This window comes from Macaca fascicularis, chromosome 5 (genome assembly GCF_037993035.2).
Source record: "Macaca fascicularis isolate 582-1 chromosome 5, T2T-MFA8v1.1".
Classification (NCBI taxonomy): Eukaryota; Metazoa; Chordata; class Mammalia; order Primates; family Cercopithecidae; genus Macaca; species Macaca fascicularis.
The window spans coordinates 161595566-161603406 of NC_088379.1; the positions used below are offsets into that span (position 1 = coordinate 161595566).

Here is a 7841-nt window from a genome sequence, read left to right on the forward strand (position 1 = left end):
TTGGAGTTCTTTGTGATTGTTAAATGTAAGTGCTTCAATGAATGTATTATCATTCCTAAAGTTAATGATTAAAAGTCATATAGGATTATTAATGATTCAACATCATTTTTTAGATTTAGGACATTTTATATAAATTTCGTAGATCTCACTATACTTATATGTCTACAAGCAAATTCTAGAATTTTAATTAAACCTATTTTGCGATTCAATATATTACTTCAAAAATTATATTCAGAAAACACAAAGAAAAAAACAATAAGCTACTACTACTTAAGGCTTTCTAGTACTAAACTGTGGTTTATATTATGATTATATTGTTTTCTTTCCAAATAATTTTCAGTATTTTAAAACTGATATGGCAATCTATCCCTGAGTTTTAAATAAAATCTATTGGAAACTCTTTAATGAAAAATACAGCTGAAAGCCCATGAGATGCATGATAGCATTGCCAATATAAAGCATGCTATTTTGCTTATAAAAATGTGTCTGCTATTAAAGTCTCCAGGCACATAGACTATGCAGAATCATTAATAAGTCAAAAGAAAGGCAAAGTCACATTCCTTCTCCTCCACATCCCCATGCCATTCTAGAAAGTCCAGCAAATATGAATTTCGCTTTTTCATTTCCATAAGCTCTTTTGTTCAACAGAAATTTATGTTAATTGCTAGGGAAAGGGGCTACCCATAGCGCCGGGAAAACAATTCATGGTTTAATATAAATACCAAATTCAGCAGTAGCCACTTTAATCAGGATATATACCACCATGATACATTACTGTAAATATTTGCAACCATAAGTACATTTTGTTAGAGGATTATAGAAAAAGGAAGACAATCAGAAAGGATTTACTCTTAACTAGGGAAATACAAATCTAGAAAGTTATAAAGTTAAAATTAAACTCTTGGAAGCTTTTTGAATCAGAAACAGAAAAGGCTTATTTACAGTTGTGAGGAATAAGTGAATTTAGTGTTCATTAAAATTTCTCTTCTATTACAAGTGTTGTCTTTAATTTCCAATATGTTCTTACATAGGCAAGCTCTCTTCACTCCAAATAAATGCGTTCTGCTCCACCGTTTATATTTACTTTTTATTAAAGAGTTCCTCTTCTTAGCAACCTGATAATTTAATGAATCTAAGAAGTCTATCAGATCAGCTGGCTAGAATAATATAGACACAGGAAATAATTCCTAAATTAAACACTTCAAATTTTTCACTTTTCAATCAGTTTTGTGCGTGAAAGGGGAGTGCATCGCATAGACAAATATACTGAGACAACACTAGAAAATACTAGAAATGATAGCAACCTTAGAACCTCTTTAACTAAGGCCCCTTGAGGTTAATTAAATTGCTTTTGGTCAGATACCAGTTCCAGCCTAAAACAGAAGATTACTGCTGGTGCTAGTGCCTTAACAGTTCAAAGGATCGTCCTACAGAGCTGGAACTCAGACTTCTGTAAAGGGAACTTGAGCCATCTGGCACTGATACCTCTGAGCTGGCATGATGAAGCTACTCCTTGAAATACAGAAAAAATTGGAAACTGGTACCAACTGCTGTTACTCAAACCAAATGCCGAGATGAAGAGTGAATTATTAGAGCAAGCAATCAGGAAGGTGCTTGTCTCTTCTTCACTGCCTTTGGTGCTCCCTATTGGCAGAACCTAACAGGGAGTCAGTGGGCAAAGGAAAAGAATGGCTTGCAGAATCCCAGCCATAACAATCTAAAGAAAAGAACAGAGGATGGGTCTGGAGCTTACAATACTTAACAACTGGCACATTCAAACAGGCATTCGACTTCCCAGATGACACTGCGTTGGGACCAAAATAATATATCTGTTAAAAATGTAAAAGAGGAATATGACTGTGAGCATGCAAGCTGCAGTGTCTGCAGTAACCACTTCTGATCTAGAGATCAATGCAGTTTAGTCATGGAGCTGTGACACATACAAATTACAGCTCAAGAGCCAGAAGTGATTAAAGAGGAATTTCTTCTTATGACCTCTTGGATGACATTAAAGTGACTGCAAATAAAAAGTCTTTAGAAACACCCATTAAAGTACCCTTTGTTTCCATTCCACTTTCCTGGCAGGTTTCTTTCTCATGCATGCTCCCTCCCCACCCAAAAAGAAAAAAAAAAATTGTACTCTACTCCCAGTTCATGATGCTTTCATTTCTTCTCTTTCCCACTCCTTATATCATTTTTCATCAACTATTAATTATGATTATTTATTAATTAACATCTCTTCCTTCAATACATTGTTATTTCTCAATTGATGTATGAACGACCCCAGTTCCTCACTCCTCTCTGTGAATATACTCTTTGGCATGAAACTTTATAGCCCCCACTACTCTCACCCTAAGCTTGGCCATGTTATTTGCTTTAGTCACTGAAATTTTGGAAAGTGGGACATAAGCAGAGGGTTGGGAAATAGTTTCACCGACTGAGTTGGTTCTCATTCTTGCTATTTGATGGCACTACAAGAGTACATCCAGTCTAGCCTGCTGGAGGATGGGAGATTCTCAGTTCAGATATGGCTGCTGACCTAGCTGGCAGCCAGTATACACCAGACCTGTACATCAAACCACTCAAGATCAGAATACCCCCACCAAGCCTCGCCTAAATATCTGACCATAGATTGATGAGCTAAATGAATTCTTACTATGGTAAGTTCCTGAGATCTGAGATGGTTTGATATACAACAGGCAACTGATATGCTTATTCTTCAAGAGGAGCAAAGAATAAAGGGATGATTATTGTAATATCCTCTTTAGTAGGTTGAGGAAAGAAGAAATTCTGTGAACATTTATACACTAATAATTTATTCTGCCATACTGCAGTCAGATTAAAGCAAACAGCCAAAAACAAGGACAAAGTCCAAGGTAAGAGACTGATGGTAAGTGGCCTGTTTACAAGGAAAATAAGATTACTAGCTCTACTTCCAGCTGATTCAGAATAACTTCATTTTTAAAGCCAAAAATTTTGTAGTTGAGCTCTTGAGTGCAATTTTCTTAAAATTGTCTAAACCACACAGAAAATCACAAAGAAACAATGATATTTCTTTGTTTGAGTTTCCTTTTTAGCAGTTAGGTCTTATTTTAAAAATATTTTCTAGCCTGTTTAGGCTCTTATTTAAAATTATCTACTTTTCTCAAAGTCTTTGTCATACTTGAGATATCCAAAATATTGAATGATTGATGTAAATTATATCAAATAAACTGCGGGACTATATTTTTACCCTGATTCAGACAGTTTCCAAGAAGAACTTTGAACAACTAAAAATATGTATTACTATAATATATCTGAAATCTTTTTTATTAATTTTGTTTGGGGGTGTGTGGAATGAGTCATTATGAGAAAAAAAAAGTAATCAGACATTTTCCACCACCTAACTTAACAGAGTTGACGATATCAGCAGATTCAAATTACTGGGAATGGGAAAATATAGAAAGATGTAGGTACCCACGCATGAGCTTACCTTCCCAGTGGTCTATGTAACCTCACTTCTATAGCCCGAAGTACTAAAAAGAAGAAAAAATAATAATTCAGGCTTACTATTTAAAAGTACAGTGATTCTGGCCGGGCACGGTGGCTCACGACTGCAATCCCAGCACTTTGGGAGGCCGAGGCAGGTGGATCACTTGAGGCTAGGAGTTTGAAACCAGCCTGGCCAACGTGGTCAAACCCTGTGTCTACTAAAAATACAAAAATTAGCCGGGCGTGGTGGCAGGCGCGTGTAATCCCAGCTACTCGGGAGGTTGAGGTGGGAAAATTGCTTGGACCCAGGAGGCAGAGGTTGCAGTGAGCCAAGATTGCACTACTGCACTCCAGCCCAGGTGACAGAGTGAGACCCTGTCTCAAAAAATAAATAAAAATACAGTGATTCTGAGAGGCTTACCTTTCCACACTACCTCCTACTTGTTTCATAGCTCTTATCCCATTTTCCTCAACTGCCACATATGGCCAGGACTTCCACAGTGTATTAAACATCTTCTTTGGACAAGAGAAATATCACTGAAGCAATGAGTGATATTGAGCAATGAGAAATATCACTGAAGCAATGAGAAGTTATTAGAATGAACTGAAGACTGATGTTGGCACACAAATAGGGAGACACGTCAATATAATGGACTAATGAATCTAGAAGTACCTTCAAGAACTTATGGAAAAGTAGATGTGATAAAGGTTGCATTTCAAATCAGTGAGCAAAGTATTTAATAGAATTGAGACAACTATGTATTTATTAGGAAAAGATTAAAGTTGGATGCATATTTAGAAACTCTCCTCAGGTGTATCAAGATTTTAAATGTGAGGGAGTAAAAGAACAAAAGATAGAGAAGAAAGCAGGTAAGCATTTTAAAATATCATCTCAGATCTTCCAAGTTTGATACATAAATTCAACTAAAATAAATAGTTATTCATTAGAAAAGCATTTGTCATAAGGCAAATGAAATTGTGAGAAGAATCATTTGCAATACGTTATCATAGACAAAAGGCCAATACTCCTAATTTATGAAGACCTCTTGTAAACCAAAAGAAAAATAAAGAATAGTATATAGTATGCTTTCATTTGTGCAAAAAAGAATGTAATATATGTGGAATATATCTGGAAATAGATATAAGAAACTATTGATTGTCCCTACGGATTGGAAATCGGTGATCAGGGTTCAGAAATCGAAAAGGGCTTCTTCACTCTATAGCCCATTCCACTTTAAAATCACGAACTCTATTAATACATTATCTATTTGTAAATAAATAAGCAATAATTGAATTAAACATTTTTATTTGTAGCAATTATATAAAAATATATTTTACATACTTATTTAAAAACTAGTAACATTATATTTTAATCAGGATTCTTGATGCTTGCTACCAGACAAACCCCAAAATCTCAAAGCTTAACAGACACAAGGCTTATTTCTCACTCAGTAGAGACTGATATGTGTTGGTTGACCCTAATGTATGTAATATCCAGCCATCCGGAACATGTGCCTTTAAGACTGGCTGCATTAAAAGAGGCTCACCGATCCTAAACTATCCCAACCCAGACCTGACACAGGTCATTTCTGCTAACACTCTATTGGCCAGAACCACTAGCATGGTTCCCACCTGACAACTGTAAGGAAGGAGGTGAAAGGAAGAGCATGGATAGCACATCATGACTTGCATTTTTCACACTGCAACAAATTCATCTTTAAATAAAGGTCTTAATAATTGCAAATCCTCATATTTGGTGTAACCTCCTTTTGTGTGCTTTTGTTTTCACCTTGTTAAAAAGACATATTAGATATTCCCAATGAAGCATTACATAGATGAGACCTGTGGGATGTCATAGAATATCTAGATACATCCTCTCCTAAATGTAGAATAATTAACTTTGACCTTGCATAGAAATATAGGCAAATATACTATTGGCCAATCCAAATGTGAATATGCTTTGAAATTTTTAAGCTTAGTCATTTTTTAGTTGTTCCAGGTACAATTAAACAATTGTAATCTACACAGTCATTAACCAAACAGTGTTTAGAGACAGATGAGCTCATATTATCCATTTTGTCTGCATCCTTCAGCCAACGTTTTTACATGTACAGCCCACGAAGGCCACTAAGTGTGTTTTACATCCACTAATTACAAAGTCAAAAGGGAAAGCCAATGCAATGTTCTGCTGACTATTTTTATCCTGGAAAGAACTGTTTGTGTTCATGCTTAATTTTTGTCTCTTAGTTCTACTCCAAGTCAGTTTTTGCCAAACTATACTTTTTCACTTTCCAGCAAGAGAAATGAGGTCTGCTTCTTAAAAGTAAAAAGCAATGGAATATGTTACTAGATGGCTTCTGCATTGTTCATTTAAGTACTATGCAATGAAATATGGACATGATTTAGCAGCATAATTTAGTTTCTCATCATTCTGTGTAAGTAGTTATTTATGAGAAGGATTGCTATAACCAATTCTGAATAATGCCAGCTGTCCAAAAGAAAGACTCAGGAGACAACACAGAAATTTTGGTGATTGGGGGATTACTCACCAGGAGAAGACAATGACGAACATTTCATTTCATTGAGGAACACATTGATCAACATTTCAGCAGAGAAACCAAAGCAAGTAAAGTACATCATAATATGTCATTTTAATGAGCCATGAAACCAAATGCAACAGCAACATGCAGATTGGGCGTTTTATCTCTTACAACATGTGCTATTTTTGTTTACCATTAGTAAAAACACCACAGGGTCAGGGTGGGGCTGTGACAAGTAAAATGTTGAGTTATGAGCACACCCTACTGGTTTGGTATGAGATGGCAATAAAAGACAAAAGGTTTCATAGGCGTTTTGAGGTGTGTGTTTGTGTGTGTGTGTGTGTGTGTGTGTGTTTTATTATGGACATAATGAAACATACAGTACTCTGCAGTTTTAATATCATACCAAAAAGAAGAGTAATATGTGTATTGGATAGATGGTAGATAAATAGACATATTTGAACAGAATTAAATCCTTTCTAAAGTTTATGATTGCCTTGATATGCTTTATTTCCCTTTTTTCCATTTTTAAGACTCTTTTAACTCTCTCCATTCTCATTTAGTTTTTGAAGACTTGGCATCCCAAGGAAGACTCTTTTGAAGTCAATTTCCCTGACCTTGGATCCACAGAGCCACCTGCAGATGTCACACTGAAACTTTGCTGTTGACACACCACCTGTTTTTCCTTGTTCTCCCTCGGTTTTTGCTTTCATCAAGAAAATTCTTCAAACAGCTGGGTGATGTCAATACATGGAGCCCGCTGGTAAGTACATTCTTGTTCCACACTAGAAAACCAAACTTAATTACTCAGTCATATTTAGAGTACTTTTTCTTCTCCATGCCTACTCTAATTATGTTAGCCATATTTGATCTGGAAAATAGCAGTGTTTTCAGCCACACATGATGAACATAAATTTATGTTTAAATACAAATATTAGGGAAAGACAAACAGGTTGATATAATTATGTGGCCTATTCTCCTGTGGTTAGAAAAAAAATAAATGTGCCACCTTATCACCTGTCTTTCTCACTGAGAACTATTATCTAGAGAGGGGGTATTCTAGAGGATCATAATGACGAATTAGTGAGTTTGGGGATTATTCTTTTGTTTCGCTTTCTTTTTTCACCCAGAAAGAGTGACTAAAACCACATGGCTATTTTTATATCATGACTTAAATACATCTTTATCGCCAAGCACTGAAATTTCACTAACATTGTGTTCCCTGGGTACAGGCAATATGGGGTTAGTTACTAGTAATTAAATTTCTATGAGTAAAGGGAAAAGAAAATCAAATCTAACATTCTGTTTTTATGTAATCCAACCCTTTCTCTTCGACATCAGAAAACTATGCGGACACCATGATAAACAAAGGAATCCCTGCCCAACTCATATGTATCTGGCCTAAAAGATAATTTTGTGACCAACTATTGTAGCTTTTCCAGGATATTAAAACAGTACTGAGAAGAGCTTGTGTAGGCACTAAACTTAAACAATTTGACAACATTTGCCTTCCATATTTTCTTTTCTTTTCTTTTTCTTTTTTTTTTTCTTTTTTTTTTTTTTGGCTCAAAACTAACTGACCCAAAGAGCTTTCAATCACATTAATCTTTCAGTGGCAACATTCCTTAATTTGAGGCTTACTCTTTCTAAATTTTGACTCACACTATGTTTTTAACATTGAAATCTGATAGACAATTGTGTCAAAATGGCAAGGTATATTCCATGCGTCCAGGTGCTGTATCTATCTTGAGTTACCTCTATGAAATGCAAGATGCATCTTGCTACCAGGTTAATCTGATAAAGCAGACCCCAATCATATCATTCAAAAGC

At 35.4% G+C, this 7841-nt stretch overlaps 1 long non-coding RNA gene across 2 annotated transcripts in view; it reads right to left on the reverse strand.

Annotated features, from left to right (window-relative positions):
• Window positions 1-6146, reverse strand: part of LOC123573644 (uncharacterized) — a 167410-nt gene extending 161264 nt beyond the window's left edge. For both annotated transcript variants that reach the window (XR_012435298.1, XR_006698352.2), the window contains exon 1: window positions 6021-6146. This is a non-coding gene — a long non-coding RNA (uncharacterized lncRNA). The remainder of the gene's footprint in view (window positions 1-6020) is intronic.
• Between the last annotated feature and the right edge of the window lie 1695 nt (window positions 6147-7841).